This window comes from Melanerpes formicivorus, unplaced genomic scaffold (assembly GCF_026170545.1).
Source record: "Melanerpes formicivorus ecotype bairdi unplaced genomic scaffold, bMelFor1.0.p_v2 SCAF_72, whole genome shotgun sequence".
In the NCBI taxonomy this organism is placed as follows: domain Eukaryota; kingdom Metazoa; phylum Chordata; class Aves; order Piciformes; family Picidae; genus Melanerpes; species Melanerpes formicivorus.
In genome coordinates, this window is record NW_027142424.1 from 1583652 (window position 1) to 1600739 (window position 17088).

General features: G+C 49.2%; 1 protein-coding gene across 2 annotated transcripts in view; it reads right to left on the reverse strand.

Moving 5' to 3' along the window:
• Nucleotides 1-12491: 12491 nt before the first annotated feature.
• Nucleotides 12492-17088, reverse strand: part of PTPN11 (protein tyrosine phosphatase non-receptor type 11) — a 35902-nt gene continuing 31305 nt past the window's right edge. The window contains exon 16 of one of the 2 annotated variants that reach the window (XM_068163364.1): nucleotides 12492-16992. The gene's annotated coding sequence lies outside the window, so the exon portion shown is untranslated. The remainder of the gene's footprint in view (nucleotides 16993-17088) is intronic. The other variant, XM_068163363.1, reaches the window with a different exon arrangement.

Consider the following 17088-nt stretch of genomic DNA (forward strand, 5'->3'; position numbering starts at 1 on the left):
TAAGCAGAGTTGCTGCTTCTCCTTCTGCAGGTTTGAGCAGGAGGGAGAATCTTGCTTCCTCACCAGCACTTTTGTACCATTTTAGCTCATTTAGCAATAGGTTCCTCCACACAGAGCAAACATTCCCACCCACAGCCACTTTGCTCTTGAAGCAACCTGTTGCCCCCTCCCTGGAGGCATTAGAGACCAGGTTGGACAAGGCCTTGAGCAAACTGGTCCAGTAGAATTTGCCCCTGTCCCTGCAAGCCCTATGAGGAGAGGCTGAGGGAGCTGGGGTTGCTTAGCCTGGAGAGGAGGAGACTCAGGGGTGACCTTATTGCTCTCTACAACTACCTGAAGGGAGGTTGTAGACAGGCAGGGGTTGGTCTCTTCTCCCAGGCAGCCAGCACCAGAACAAGAGGACACAGTCTCAGGCTGCACCAGGGGAGGTTTAGGTTGGATGTTAGGAAGAAGTTCTATACAGAGAGAGTGATTGCCCATTGGAATGGGCTGCCTGGGGAGGTGGTGGAGTCACCATCATTGGAGGTGTTCAGGAGGAGACTTGATGGGGTGCTTGGTGCCATGGGTTAGTTGTCTAGGTGGGTTGGATTGGTTGATGGGTTGGATTGGTTGATGGGTTGGATGCAATGATCTTGAAGGTCTCTTCCAACCTGCTTTATTCTATTCTATTCTACAAGAGGAAAGAAGGGTGGTTGGAACTAGGTGATCTCTCAAGTCCCTTCCAAGCCAAAACCATTCGAGGCTTCTATGACTCCCAGCACACAAATGCAGCTCCGGAGGTTGAAGCAACACAATATAATGGATGTGATGTCAAGAAAAATTAAATCAAGTGTCAGGACACAATTCCAGGGGGGGAAGACACTTTTATGATTCATAATGCCAACCAATTATCCCCGTGACAGGCCAAACTGCAGCAGTTTATCATGCCCAGCAGCTTGGAAAGAGCCCTGTGCAGATCAGCTCATCAAAAGCTCCTTTAACAAACTCTGCGGAACGTTGGCATCGCCACGAGCGCACGCTTCATTTTTTAGCCCTAAATGACAAAAATAGAGGAACCCCAGCAGTTGGAGTGTGCCAAAGTTGATGTATTCCCAAGAAAAGGAAAAAAAAAAACCCACCACACCTCCTCAGATGGGGAAATGCTGCAGGCACTGGAGATCCTTCCCTCCTTCTCGCAGCAGCGCAAGCATCCATCCTAAAACGCTACGGAGCTTTCCAGTGGCGCGCACGCTTCAGTGCTGCTGGCTTTGGCTACCCAGACAGGAACCCGAGGTTACATCTCCATTCAAAACATCAAGTGATTTAACATCTGAAGCAGGTAGAAAACATTGCCCTTGGTGGTGACTGCCCCCCAAATGACATCAGCTGGTGGGAGGCGGCAGGGGACCAGCCAGGCGCTACGGGCAGACGCGGAGCAGGCGAAGCAGCACTAACGCAGCCCATTGAGGTCAAGTGGGTTGTGTTTATCAACAATATTTATCCCCAGTGCCTCATCAGTTGATGGAGTGGAGCGTGCTCAAAGTGGTCATGGATGTCAGCCTGATGGGAAGCCACCACATTGAGAACAACCCAGGAGATTGCAGCAGAAAGCTGCAGCCTCCAGGCCAGGCTGCGGTGGAGGATGCCCTCAAAAGGCCTCTAAATGAACAAGGTTTGCTGTAGAGAAAACAGCACTCAGCAGGGCTAGCAGGAGTCAGCTCACCAAACCCAGCACAAAGGTCAGTGATGGTTTCAATCCCTGGCACAATCATGCTGAAAAGCATAGCAAAAGTGTTTGCTACCAGGGTTGTTCATCCTGGAGAACAGGAGGCTGAGGAAAGACCTTCTGGCTCTCTGTAACTCCCTGAATGGAGGCTGGAGCCAGGTGGGGGTTGGTCCCTCCTCCCATGGGAGAAGTGATAGGATAGGAAGAAGTGGCCTCAAGTGGCAGCAGGGGGGATTTAGGTTGGACATTAGAAGAAACTTCTTCACTGAAAGGGTTCTCAAACACTGGAACAGGGTCCCCAGGGAGGTGGTTGAATCCCCATCCCTGGAGGGGTTTCAAAGATGCGGAGATGTGGGGCTGAGGGACATGTTTTAGCACCAGACTTGGTAGAGTTGGAGAACAGACTTGATGATCTTAAAGGTCTTTTCCAACCCAAACAATTCTATGATTCAATAAAAAACACAGCAAGGAAAAAGCTTCCTGCAGTGCTGGAAGTGCTACAGAATACAGAATTAACCAGGCTGGAAAAGACCTTTGAGATCATCCAGTGCAACCTATCAACCCAGCACCATCTAATCAACTAAGCCAGGGCACCAAGTGCCTCATCCAGCCTCTTCCTAAACACCTCCAGTGATGGTGACTCCACCACCTCCCTGGGCAGCACATCCCAATGGCCAATCTCTCTTTCTGTGAAGAACTTCTTCCTAACATCTAGCCTAAACCTCCCCTGGCACAGCTTGAGACTGTGTCCTCTTGTTCTGGTGCTGGGTGCCTGGGAGAAGAGACCAACCCCCTCCTGGCTACAACCTCCCTTCAGGCAGTTGTAGGCAGCAATAAGGTTTCCCCTGAGCCTCCTCTTCTCCAGGCTGTTTGTCTTGCATGGAAGCATTTACAAGATCACAGCTCAAAGTGCAATCACACAAACTTGTTATTTCGTAGGACCTACAAAGCACTTCATCCTTCAGTGTCCTCTTCTCCATGTCCTCAATGCATCTCTGCCAGCAAAGGTGGAGGCATTTCCCTACAAAGTGGATGAACAAGCACCCAGCTCTGCATCGCAGGGCACCGACAGAAGGTGAAGCCTGGGGTGAAAAACAGCAGAGGGTTTCTGGCTCAGAAGAAAGGTATTTGGACCAAGAGGTGGAAGGAGACATTCCCCCTGCTAAACCAAACCAGCCACTAAGACTCAGACTCTCTCACCAGCTGCTTTTCCCAAAATGACTTTTTTGTCTTTTCACTGTAGGAAAAAAAAACTAAAAGGTGAGTTTGGTTCTCAGGACCTCCAGGGCTGCCTGAGGCTCTCAGGGCTGTCCCTGAGCCCAGCCAGGGGGAGATGTGCTGACAGATGGAGCTGAGTGGACCTTCACCTGCCCCTTGTTTGTGTTACATGGACCTTTTCCAAGTGAGCAGGTTAAAGATTTGCATTCTGCAGATACAAAATGAAAACCAAGCCACCCCCACCAGCCAGGTCTCCAAGGAAGAGTTTTCTGATGCTTTCCATCCCTGCTAATCAAATTAATTCCTGCCTGGTCCAGGATCATTTTGGAAAGGTCTTTAATTGGCACTGATGGCAGAAGCTTCCCAGCCCCCTGCCAGGATGGGACAGTTAATGAAGTGGGCAGCAGCTGCTCCTGCTCCTCTCACAATAACAGGGTTGTAGGAGGCAGCACCAAGCCACCAGCTCATCAACCATTGCTGCCTGCAGGTATGGACACCCACCAGCTCCTCTGCCAGCTCCCCCACCACAGGGCTTACAGCAAAGGGATTTTTCCACCTGGTTGTTCCCAGCCCATGCCAAAACACAGCAGTGCTTGCCTCACCAGGCCATAGAGGATGGCAAAGCCACATCCTCGGGAGCCTTCCCAGCCTAGTGGGTCTGCTGGAGCAGAAGCAGAACCCAGATGGTGCCAGGCTGCTCTTCCCACCACTGCTCTGTGTGACAGGGCCAGGAGCATCCCTCCCAGCTCACAGGGTGACTTCCATATGGGCTGTTCCTCCATGGGGAGCAAAAGCAAAGCCACTGTAGCAAGGTGTGGAGAAGACAGAGGTAATTAAAACCCCTCTGACACAACAGGGGCAAGGCAGGTGCACTGGTAAAGCCCTGTTCCACACGGGTCAATGTACATCTGTGCCATAAACCAGCTTCCACAGCAGGTTGAAGCACTGTACCCATCCACAGCTCTCTAAAGGTGCTCCCATCATCACAGGCCTGGAAAGATAGCCCCGGGTATTTTGTTCATCCTCTCAAACGCACAGCCCTGCCTTCCAGGGGCCAGGTGGCCTCAAAAGTGGCCACCACACAGGAGCCCCCAGGGACTGTGAGGTCTCCTTCTTTGGAGAGATTCCAAATCCACCTGGACATCGTGATTCTGGGCAGGCTGCTGGGGGTGACCCTGTTTTAGGGGGAGGGTAGCACTGGATAATCTCCAGAGGTCCCTTCCACCCCCCACCACGCTAGGATCCTGGGATTCTGTAAAAGAGGGGCAGCACATCCCAGGCTGGTGCTGGTGGGGTGGGTGAGCTGCAGCTTCACCACTTCTTGCCCTGCTTGTGCCCCCCGAAGCCAGGCAGACCCCAGGCCCCCTGGCCGAGCAAGGGACTCTGAGGTTGGAGCCAAATGACCTCTAAGGCCCCTTCCGACACAAACCATTCCACAATTCCGTGACTCTCAGCCCGGGAAGGCTGGAACGGGGCTGTTGCCACCCTCCCCTCTGCCACATGACGCAGCAGCACCTGAAGGGCCTCCGAACAAACTTCTCCTCCCTTTCTGAGGCGGGACGAAGCCCCCTCCCAGAAGCGCTGCCCCAGCGCCGCCCGCCGCGCTCCGCTCCGCTCCGCTCCCCACCGCCGCCGGGGCTGGGGAAGGAAGCCTCTCTCCAACCCCTCGGAATTTAGCAGCGATCGCCATGGATACCGATCACTGCAATCCCTCCGTTGCTATGGCAACGCCGTTCCCAGCCTGCCTATTTATCCCGGAGCTGACACACCATTTATCGTGAGTGATAGGAAGGGGGATTTGAAAGCAACCTTCCCTAAGTGCAGGCAAGCAGAAAAATCCTCGGTGAGGAAATGACTATTAATAGAGAGAGCCAGCAGCCCCAGACTGAGGGCACACGTGGCACGTTTTGTGCCTGCACATCCCTGCTGAACCTTGAGTCGTGGAGTTGTTTGGGTTGGGAAAGATCCCTAAGATCACCCAGTCCAACAATTAAGCTAAGACCCTCGTGGCCATCAAACCATGTCCCCCAGTGCCATGTCCACACAGTTCTTGAATACCTCCAGGGATGGGGACTCCACCACCTCCCTGGGCAGCCTGTTCCAGTGCCTGATCACTCTTCCAGCAAAGAAAGTTTTCTTCATTTCCAACCTAAGCCTCCCCTGGCACAGTTCCAGGCTATTTCCCCTCCTTCTTTCACCTGATAGTAGGCAGAAGAGACTGACCCCCCCACCTCCTTTCAGGGAGGTCTCCCCTCAGCCTCCCCTTCTCCAGGCTGAACCACCCCAGCTCCCTCAGCTGCTTCTCACCAGCCCTCTTTCTCCAGACCCTTCAACAGCTTTGTTACCTTCCTCCAGCACCTCAAGGTTCTTCTTGCAGTGAAGGGCCCAAAACTGAGCTCAGTACTCAAGGTGTGGCCTCATCAGAGCTCAGCACAGAGGCACAAACACTTCCCCACTCCTCCTGGCTACGCTGTTACTGATCCAAGCCGGGATGCTGGTGGCTTTCTTGGCCGTCTGAGCACACTGCTGGCTCATCTTCAGTTGCTGTCAACCAGCACCCCACAGCAACTCTCCTACCAGGCAACTTTCCAGCCACTCTGCCCCAAGCCTGGAGCCTACACGGGGCTGTTGTGATCCAAGCACAAGACCCATGTCCCAAAGTGTTGAAGGCACCATGAGCAAGACACAGCCTCCAGCCAAAGGGAAGGCAGACAGGGTCTGTCCTGGAACACACAAACCCATCCCTTCATTCCTTTCTTTCCCCCTTGCACATTTAACACACAAACAGCCAAGACAAAAGCATGTAAGAGCGAGACTCAGTGCTGTGGAGGGACTGGGTAACCATGCTGTGGTGGTGGCACAGGGATGCTGAAGCAAACACTGCTCACAGCCTCCTCAAACGACACTTGGGGCTCACAGCAAGCGATGCTCAGGGCTCTCAGCAAGCCCTCACCAGACCTGACAGCACCAGAGTGCAAAATTACCTCTGTGCTCCAGCAAAGAGGCTTCCAGGGGAGCCAAGTCAGCAATCCAACCAGGTGAACCATACATAACCATCTCACACCAGGTACTGATGGTGCCCGCTGGGGTAATAGTCAAGGTCTGAGACCTCCACAGTGTTTATTTGCACAGTATACCTGACAAGCCAGCACAGTTGATTATTCCAAATGCCTCTGAGAGTCAACCTCAGGAGAGCCAGAGACAGTCAGTGAATTAACTTAACCCATTGCCCCAAAGCAGGGAGGAGCTGAAGGTGTTAAAGCAGCTCCTGCAGTGGAGCTTGAAGCACTCAGAGGCAGGAGCCTGCAGGCTCTTACGCACCAGCAGTCAGCCCCTCCGCAGCACAGACTGGAACAAAGCCTCTCCCCAGTGCTTCTGATCACACTGAGCATGCTGCACGTCAGAAACACTCAGCCACCAGCTACAGAAAGGGGAATAAGGCTTGCAGAAAGGATCCCACGATGACCACAGCTCTTCTTCCTGCATCCTTCATGAAACAGGGGATAAAAAAAAGGCTCTGAGCCCCAGGGTGGGAAATCCCTCCTAACATCAGCCCTCCCAGCTCCCCTGTCATAGAATCTCAGCATGATGGGGCTGGAAGGGACCTCTAGGGGATCATCCAGTCCAACCCCTCTGCTAAAGCAGGGTGACCCACAGCAAAGTTGCCCAGGATCAAAATGTCCAGGCAGGTTTGGAATCTCTTCAGAGACGGAGACTCCACAACCTCTCTGGGCAGCCTGCCCCAGGGCTCCAGCACCCTCACACCAAAGAAGCCTTTCCTGCTGAGACAGAACTTCCTAGGTTCCATTTTGTGTCCACTGCCCCTCATGCTATTAGTGGGCACCAGTTGTGGAGAGCAGTGAGAGCTCCCCTTGGCCTCCTTTTCTCCAGGCTGAACAACCCCAGTTCCTCCAGCTGCTCCTCACCAGCCCTGTTCTTCAGACCCTCCACCAGCTTTATTGCCTTTCTCTGGACACACTCCAGCAGCCCAAATGTCCTTCTTGGAGTGAGTGGCCTAAAAGTGAACACAAGTCACTACTCAGAGCCTTTTGATGGAATTAACTGAATTTCAGGAGCAGATTGTCCAGACACTGCCATCATGATGCAGATCTAGGCCTGGGAAATGGACCAAAGCTAATAGAAATTCAGCTCAGCCACTGATGATTTGTGCAATTATGAGCTGCTATGAATCAAAAGGTTAACTTTCAGACAGGACCTTGTGGGAGAGCCCTTAGGGACTGATTTCCAACTTCAGAGTATTCAGTCAGATCTCTTTATTAGGGGGACAACAGCCCTCTCCTGGATCACAGAACCAGGAGGCTGAAGGCTACCCCGAGGTTACTGCAGGACATGTGCAGGGACAGCAGCGCAAAGCGATCCAGCTCTGGAAGTACTGCAGTTCCCTGAGCTCATGAGCCATGAGGAATGAGAATTGACTGCAACCTGCAGAAAGGCTGTTAATTACGATAGCACAAGTCACTGCAAACAGCTGTGATTAACAAGAGGACTGCAGGAGATGGAAGGAATGAGGGAGAGCAGATTGCACACTGACAGCACACTGGTTGAGGTGGTGAACAGCAAAACTCAGAGCCTGCCACTGCTGGGGGAAGGGCTTGCCAAGCTGCAAGCTTCTGAGGCTGTGAAGTGCTGGGGAGGTTTGGTCTTTGCCTGCACCCCAATTAAAGCAGCTTTCTGCTCAGCTAAATGAAATGTTGAGGTGGAACTTCCTGCGTTCCAGTTTGTGCCCATTGACCCTCATCCTATCACTGGGCACCACCAAAAGGAGACTGGCACCTTCTTCTTGATGCCTATCCTTAAGGTATTTGTAAACCTTGAGAAGATTCCCTCTCAGCATTCTCTTCTCTAGGCTAAACAGCCCCAGGTCTCTGTGGGAAGACAGAGTGGGCTCTCCACAGTGCCACTGGTAGGATAAGCTGCTGTCAAAGCGAGCCAGAAGCATAGGGAAGGCAGCTCACACGGGAAGTTCAGAGTGGACAAGTAGGTACAGACCAAGCCAGGATGGCTGCAAATGAGCAGGAGCTGAGGAAAGAATTAACAGTGAGAGCAATTAGTCATAAAATCATAGAACTGTTTCATTTGCTAGAGACCTCTATGACCATCCAGTCCAACTCCCAATCCAGCATCACCACGACCACTAAACCACGTCCCAAAGTGCTATGCCTACACATTTCTTGAACACCTCCAGGGATGGTAGCCCCACCATCTCCCTGGACAGCCTGTTCCAATGCCTGACCACTTCTGCAGGAAACAAATGCTTCTTAATCTCCAACCCACACCTCCCCTGGCACAATTTCAGGCCATTTCCTTTCCTTCTATCACCTGGTATTAGGGAGATGAGACCAACACCAACCCCAACCCCACTGCAACCTCCTTTCAGGAAGCTGTAGAGAGGAACGAGGCCTCCCATCAGCTTCCTCTTCCCCAGGCTGAAAAAAAAGCCCAGTTCCCTCAGGTGCTCCTCACTAGACCTGTTCTCTAGACCCCCTCACTCAGTCTTGACTAACCAGCCCTTGACCTCCTCAGCGAACCCACAGCTCAGCAGCCATCAGGGATGACAGAGCTGTTGCCTTTCTTCAGAAGGACACTCACCCACTTACAAATGCACACTCTAAATGCAGAGGATAAAGTGAGATCAAGCAGTTTGAAAAGGCCACCACTTACACATTATTTCTCTCTCCTCTTTGTGATGCAGCACTTTGTATCTCTGCTGCTCTCGTTTGTAGCTGTAAATATACACAGGACTGTCACAAAGCCATAAAATTAAACATTGTGGCCAGAAGAAACAATCATAAACTAAACTCAGACATAGGAGTATTAAATAAAGAGACCAGGAGGAATCACAACATCTTTGCAGCATGATTTCCAGCACACCAGAGACCTCCTTCCCCCTCCCATTTCACATCCAGTGACACAAATAAGGAACCTGAGGAAAGCATCAGCTGAGAACTCAAAGTGCTTTCCTCCATTAGGAGCAAATCTGCACTCAGCCAAAAGGAACAGTGAGTTGTCAAGATGATGCACACTGAAAAGTGGAGCAGCCCATCCAAGACTTGGTTGGGAGAGCTGGAGTTTCCAAATCAGAGGTTTTAATCTCTGAATCGTTATGCTGAGTCTCACTCAGCGAGGAAACAAGGAATACTAAGAAGCCTTTGGAGGGATCTTTCCCAGCCATTAAAAAAGAGGGAAAATAAGGAGAAGAATAGACAACACATTTAAGCCTCAGGCCCCAGCTGCAGGCAAAAGGAAGATTTCAGAGATGTGAAGCACAAGCTCCACGTGATGGGGCTCCAGGGCCACCCCAAGCGAAGGGAATGGGACGTGAAGGCTTAAACAGCACCACCAGGGGCAATACACCAGGACATGAAACAAGAATTGCTCCCCTGAAAGCCCAATCTGCACCAGTTCTACCAAGAGAGATGTGCTGGGAGAAACATTCTCTTTGGGAACAGCTAATAGGTGGATTGAAGGACATCTTTGTTTTTTCCAGGGCCATCCAGCTCCTCTCCTCCCAGGATCAGAGTGGTGTGATGCACATACACGCCTGCCTGTCTAACAGGAGACACGCTTCAGCATTCACCTGACATAAACACCAACTGCACAGACCTTCCTGCTGAAGAAAGTCAGCCAAAGTTTCAAGGTTTTATGGAGATAAACTTGTCCTTGAGCAGTATCCAATCATCTAGGTTTGGATAAACACTCTGAGCGCCGCAAGAATAAATTCTGGTCATACAGCCCTAACACAGGGCAAGCAAAGAGGCAGCACCACAGGTTGGGAGACAGCAGGAGGGGTGGACTTGATGATCTTTGGAGGCCCCTTCCAACCCCTAACATCCTGTGATCCTGTGGAAGTGTCACCACATCAGGCAACCAGCACCAGAACAAGAGGACAGAGTCTCAAGCTGCGCCAGGGGAGGTTTAGGCTGGATGTTAGGAAGAAGTTCTTCACAGAGAGATTGGCCATTGGGATGTGCTGCCCAGGGAGGTGGTGGAGTCACCATCACTGGAGGTGTTTAGGAGGAAACTGAATGAAGCACTTGGTGCCATGGTTTAGTTGATTAGATGGTGTTGGATGATAGGTTGGACTTGATCTCAAAGGTCTTTCCTAACCTGGTTTATTCTATGCTATCACTATGGCTTTGGATCTTTGTCAAAGTTCTCAGGCTGGACCAATGCTCACAGATTGCACTGAGTTAGGAGGGACCCTCAAAGGTCATCTTGTGCAACCCCCCTGCAGTCAGCAGGGACATCTCCAACTAGAGCAGGCTGCCCATAGCCACACCAAGTTTGGTCTTGAAGGTCTCCAGGGATGGGGCCTCAACCACGTTTCTGGGCAACTTGTTTCAGTGTTTCACTATCCTCATTGTGAAGAACTTCCTCCTAACATCCAACCTAAACCCACCCTGCTTGTTTCAAACCATTGCCCCTCACCCTGTCACTCCATGCTCTTTCTAAACAGCCCCTCTCCAGCCTTCCTATAGGCCACCCTTCAGATACTGAAATGCTGCTCTAAGGTCTCCCCAGCGCCTTCTCTTCTCCAGGCTGAGTAGCTCCAGCTCTTCCCAGCACCAGAAAAGTAACAGCATGAATGTATGAACCCAGTGCTACACACAGAGCTGGACAAAAACCTGTTAGATGCCTTCATAAACATAAACAGCCTTCCTCTGAGGGATAATCGCCTTAAACCCAAGCTGCTCCAGATAGCTCCTGTCCTCATTTGAATTCAGCTGCTCCCTGAATCTGCAGGGGACTCAACCACAGGGCCCTGGCCTCCATTCCTGCCATTTCAGTAGATTATCTCCAGGCTCCACCATTGCCTTGAGATTAAGCTTGTTTTACTACAGCCTCAGCTGCTATTTGCTCTGGGTTGCAGCAGCCCTGCTCATCTTCTTACAGCACACAGGATTTATTTCCTAAAATGCTGCAGGATGGCTCAGCCCCAAAAGCAGCAGCAAGGGGACAGCTAATGCCTAGTGGATCATTTCCTTGAATGCTAAACTCTTCATGTCAGCAAAGCTACTCAGGCCCAAGGGAGACTTCGGAGCAACCTTCCAGTACTTGAAAGGGACCCACAAGAAAGCTGGGGAGGGAATTTTTGCAGGGGCTTGTAGCGATAGGATGAGGGGGCAATGGCTTTGAGGTGGAAGAGGGGAGATTCAGACTGGAGATTAGGAGGAAATTCTTTACAGTGAGGGTGGGGAGACACTGGAACAGGTTGCCCTAAAAGTTGTGGATGCCCCCTTCCTGGAGGTTTCAAAGGAAGGCTGGATGGGGCCTTGAGCAAGCTGTTGTAGTGCAAGGTGTTCCTGCCCGTGGCAGGGGGGTTAGACCTGGGTTGATTCATTGATTCCCAGAATGGTTTAGGTTGGAGGGGACCTTAAAGATCACCTGAGAGAACTGGGGCTTTTTATTCTGGAGAAGAGCAGACTGAGGGGGGATCTCATCAATGCTGATCAATACTTCAAGGCTGGGTGTCAGGAGGATGGCACCAGGCTTTTTTTCAGTGGTGCCCAGTGACAGGACAAAGGGTAACAGGCACAAACTGGAACATAAGAAGTTCCATCTAAACACAAGGAGGAACTTCTTGAATTGAAGGGTATGTGAGCCCTCAAGGGGGGCTGGTGGATTCTCCATCTCTGAAGACATTTCAAACCCACCTGGACATGTTCCTGTGCTGACCTTTGCTAGGTGAACCTACCTGGGTAGGGAGGGTAGACTCCATCTCCAGAGGTCCCATCCCTACCATTCTGTGATTCCACCAGCTGTAGGAAAAAGCAGCATCAATGGATCCAAAATTAGATCTGCAATACCTAGGGACAGAGGAACACTCTTCTGCTGCAGGCTAGGGAACAGGTAGGACATGACATTTTTGGAATTGTCTAGCTCCAAGTGCTACAGAGTCAGAAATGTTTACAGGTTTTGAAGTATGGTAGCAGCAGCTGGCAGCAAGGAGCTTGGGGTGCAGCCAGCTCCCTTTCAAAGCACCAGTCCCTCTTTTGAGTCACTGCACGGTGCTGGCATAAAAGGATCTGAGGCAACAGCAGAGTCCCAAAGACAAATGGTGCAGGAGATTAAATATCTGGATGGATGGAGCAGCAGGAGTGAGAGCAACAGCTTGCTTCTTCCTCCCCCCAGAAGAGCTGGTTGCAACACTGTTGTGACTGTTTGAGGACAGGACTGTCCTTCATGTTCCCCAATTAAAATGGATCAATTATACACCAATAGAAGGTAAAAAAACAAAGAAGGGCCCAATCCCCACCCCATCCCAGCTCATCTTTCACATCAAGTTCCAAAATCCTGAAGGAAACAATGGGGGTCATTGTTTCCTTCATCTGAGTCCAGTCAGCTGGAGGTGGAAGAGAGGAAAGGGAAAGCAGGAGGTCACAGGGACTCAAGTGCAGAACTCCAGGCATGGAGGTCTAACTGGAGAGGCAGTACCTGGACAGCATAGAGAACCTTCCACAGGGCAGCCAGCTGGCAGTGGAACAGGCTGTCCAGGGCAGTGGTAGAGTCACCATCCTCGGAGGTGCTCAAGAAGCGTGGAGATGAGGCAAGTCAGGATAGTTTAGCAGTCATGGTAGTTGGGTTGTAGTTGGACTTGATGATCTTAAAGGTCTCTTCCACCCTTAATGGTTCTATAATTCTATATTTAGTGTAGGTTTTGCTCTGCTGGCTCTGAGGAAGGACAGCTGCTCTCTCCCACAGCAGCTCATCCCACAGGGGGGGAGGCTCAGTGGTGCAGCTCCAAACGCCGTGCTCTGGGCTGGAAGGTCAGCGCTCAGACAAGGCCTTCGGTTCTGGAGAACAGAGTGACTGACAAACCATCTGAAGAAAGAGAGGTTTCTTTATTTTCTTACTTGGATTTTTTTTTTCTTCTTCTTTTTTTCCCCCCTTTTTTTCTGAAGTTCTGCTGTTTACAGATATTTTATTCCTGGTACTATAACTTCACAGCTAGGAAAAAAACCAACAAACCACCCCCCCGCCCCTTGCAAGGGCAGCTAGCAGAGCAGCTGAACTGAGGCCCACACACACCAGCACAGAAAACAAATGGGACAACCAGCAGTACTTCTATACAGGAGCTATTCTTTTAATGTCACATTTTGACAACTGGTAAAATGGGTCTACAGAATGGAGGTGGGCAAAAAGGCAAGAGGGGGTGAGTCCTTTGAAACACTAGAGGTGCATAATAAAACAGCTCATTGCCAACATGTACATGATTCACATCAAATTGATGACATCCTAGAGTGTCTTCCTTTTAAAGGATAGAAATTTCTCAATAAAATATTACATTTCATTTAATACTCTGGTACAATACTTCATACATTGCAGGAAAGAAACAAAAACCAAAACCAAACCAAACCAAAATCATAACTGCAAGGTCTACTCCACCTAAGAAGAGGATCCTTTGTTTGTTTTTTTTTTCCCCATTAGTCTTTAGTACTGTAAGAATAAAACCCATCATCACAACAATGTCATAAATAAACAGGCTGGAAATTATTAATTACCTTTCACTATGTAAAAGGGAGAAGTGAAAAAAATGAATTGGAAATAATGAAGTTGAGGGGGGGAGGAAAAAACCAGTAAGAAAAATAAACTTCAGAACCTGACACACATCCTAGTACCAGCTGTGATTTTTTTTTCCTCCCCCCCCCTCCTCCCCATCCCTACAACAAAAAAGGGGAACAGGTTCTAGACTTTTGTTAGCTGTATCCTAGTTAATTGTGTTTCAAACATCTTCAAACAATGGAAGAAGCTGCATTTAGATTAGATACTAGGGAGGAAATTCTCCCCCATGAGGGTGATGAGGCACTGGAACAGGGTGCCCAGAGAAGTTGTGGAGGCTCTAAGCCAGGAAGTGTTCAAGCCAAGGATGGAAGGGGTCCTGGGCAACCTGCTCTAGTAGCAGGTGTCCCTGCCCATGGCAGCAGGTTGGAACTAGATGATCTTTAAGGTCCCATCCAACCCAAACCATTCTATGATCACAAGAAGGAAAAGGAAATTTTGGTCAGGATTAACAGGAGAACCAATCAGTCCCAGCAACACTTAGCTGAAATGGAAGTGTTTGCTATCAAACATTCAGTAAATGAAGCCTGCAGCACATTCATGCTGGCATAAGTCATTGTGCCTTAGGAGTTGGGTTAAAGTTTCCCTTGTGGTATAGAGTCTTCTACAGCAGAACACTTCAGAACTGCATCCCTTTTCCATTCCACTGACACAGCCAATGCTTGTAAATCCACACTGAAAAATTCTGCTCTCTACAAACTCACTAGAAACACATGAAACCCACATTCACTTTCCTCCCCTGAACCAAAGGACATTTCTCTTTCTTGCTTCACCTGTCACAAACCCCAGCCACAGCTTGAAATCATGCAAAAGCTGCTTGAAGAACCATCCCTCTCTTGCTGGCGCAGGAAAGGCAGACAGACTTTTGTTTTGCAAGGTCTCCCCTTTGGTATTCAGGAGGGTTTAATGCTCCAGTCACCAGAGGAGCATTTCTTCACAATCTTTCAGATTCTGCTCCCCTCCTCATTGACATTCTTCCACCATATGCTCCCCAGGATTAATACACATTCTGCAGTAAGAATTCCCTGGTTCCAAGAAGCAAAAGGAAAGCAAAAAGGAAGGAAAAAAACCACCCTACAGTGGCAGGTTCTAACCAGCTGAAATGAGGTCACAAGAGGCAACTTGCTGTTGGCCAGGTAACTGATTGCTGCTTATAGAGGTCAATCTTTTAAGACACATCACATTAACTGAGTTCACAAACAGTTCAGATTCATCCAGGATCCTTCTCTGGACCTTTTCCCCTGACTGTTTGGTTTGGTGCACAACAGCTCCAAACTGGAACACATGTTCCACCTCCCCAGAATGTATGAAGTGTAGAATTTGTCTAACTCTGCACACTTTTACACCAATACTGAATTGCTGTCAACAGCTCTATACAAATCCCAACACTTCTAAGCCAGGCCTGTTCAGCAGGTTGAAGGCGTGAACAAGGACAGGAGAGGAAGCAGGTGATGTCAAATAGGTATCTCACTACCAAACAAACAGATTTCTCTCTCATCATGACTAAAAAGCTTTAGATCCTGAAAGGGCACAAGTATTTTATGATTAGAGCATAAGGCTATGACATTAAAACACATATTATGGTATGCTGGTGACAGGAGTTCCAAAGGAAAAGAAAAACAAACAGAGAAACAGAACCCAGAGCCTCCAAAGACAAAAAGGACAATTGGCAAACAAAATTCTGCTTAACATTAAAGAAGCACCTTCATTCAGTTCAAACAAAGTGTTCAAATATTTGATTTAGCAAAGCACTCTCAGGAAAAGGTAATGTCATCTCCCACTTAACCTTTCACAAAGCTGCAGTAACAACAGACCGGGCTTCAGCATCATTTCACAGACCCTGCCCCTTCACATCCAGCCTTTCATGCAGCATTCACCAGCTGCAGCCACTATATGAAAATGGCAATAATTCCTCAACACCACTGAGGTCACAGAATTTCCCCAGAAATATGGGGAAAGATGTTGGAAAGATCCCACCAGTGCCCCCTCCTAAGGGCCAGCTCTGCCATGTGCAGGTGCTCATGGCTTCCAGGGGAGCCTGGTCCAGATGACCGGACAGAGCAAAGTGAAGAAACCCAATTAACTGGCAGCTTAACAGCAACTCTTTGTTCTGGAGAGACTAGAAGAGGACTTTGTCTCACTGACAAGGATCTGAAGTGGTTTCAGATGGATGTGATGTTGTTAATCGAATAGGGACAGCAAATTCCATGCAGCTCTGAAAGGCACTTCAAGGTAGAACAGTAATTAACTCCTGCCTGATGAGAGGAACCAAAGGAGCCTGCTGGCCTTGCTGCCTGTGCTGCCCTTTCAGCTAAGGCAATCTGAGTGGATAGCTAGCTTCCATGCCCTGCTTCCCCCACGCTGATTCAGCCCCTCACCCTAGCATAAGGCCTGACTAAAAGACCAGAAGGTTCAACCTTCCACCTCCCTAGCAGAAGGGGAAGAGGGTTGCCTCACACTAAGGTAGCAGCCTGCACAGTGGGTTACATGTTTCACTGCTTTGAATATGCTGCCAAGGTGTCATCAGGTGACTTTTTACAATACCTTAACCCTACAAGTTCAATCTCTTGCTTAACAGATGAACACAGACAAACGAACACAGGCAGTGTCCTCACAAACCACTACACTAATGTGTCCTTTGAGAGATACAGCAATTTTCTGGATTGGGTAAAGACCATGCAAAAGAAATTTTGTTTGGTGTAAAGGCTACCTTGCCTAATGAACTCAAACACAGCCCATCCAGCCACCCAGCTACATCGGAATCAAAGTCATCAGTTACCAAGTCTGGTTGAGAGGCATCCCTGCCCACGGCGGGGGAGGTTGGAGCAGATGATCTCTAAGGTCCCTTCCAACCTAAGCCACCCTATGATCACAAAAAGCACCTTCATATCAATAACCATTCACCCCTGTGAAACTCAGTCTGAGTTTGAAATGTATCAGGACTAATTTTATCATGGAGCTGATTCTACTCACACTGGTGATCCACTGGTTTCAAACAAGCAAGCCTTGTTCCCATCAATATTTTACATTAGTGTAATGAATTTATCCAGGTCACTGCTCTCCCACCACCCCCCCCAAAACAACAACAACAACAAGGAAATAAAACAACAAAAGTAATCCCACAACTGCTCAAATAAGGGAAAACCAAAACAGAAAACCCAACTAACAGCCATACAGTGAGACAAAAACAAATACTATTTAAAACCAACAAATGGATGACAGTCCAACAGTCTGTGGGATTCAAAGCTGACTCTACAAAGTAGTTGCCTACATTGTAGAAAGGATTTCCTTTTATTTGGAAAATGAGCAACTGTAAATCAGGTATTGGAGGGAAGAGAGATAAACAATCTTTAGATGGTCTGGAGGTTTGCCTACTGTTGAAGGATTAAAACCGTAAATACAAAAGGTACCAAGCCCTCAGAGTTCACTTTTCACACGTGAAGCTTCTTCCGTCTCTTTCTTGACCTTGTTATAAAACATATTCATTTCTGGGAAAGGAAGGGAGAAGAAAACAAAGAATTATTTAGGGGAAGAAACCCAGCAGTCATTTCTCATCCTGCCATCACACAGAATTGCTTCATTCT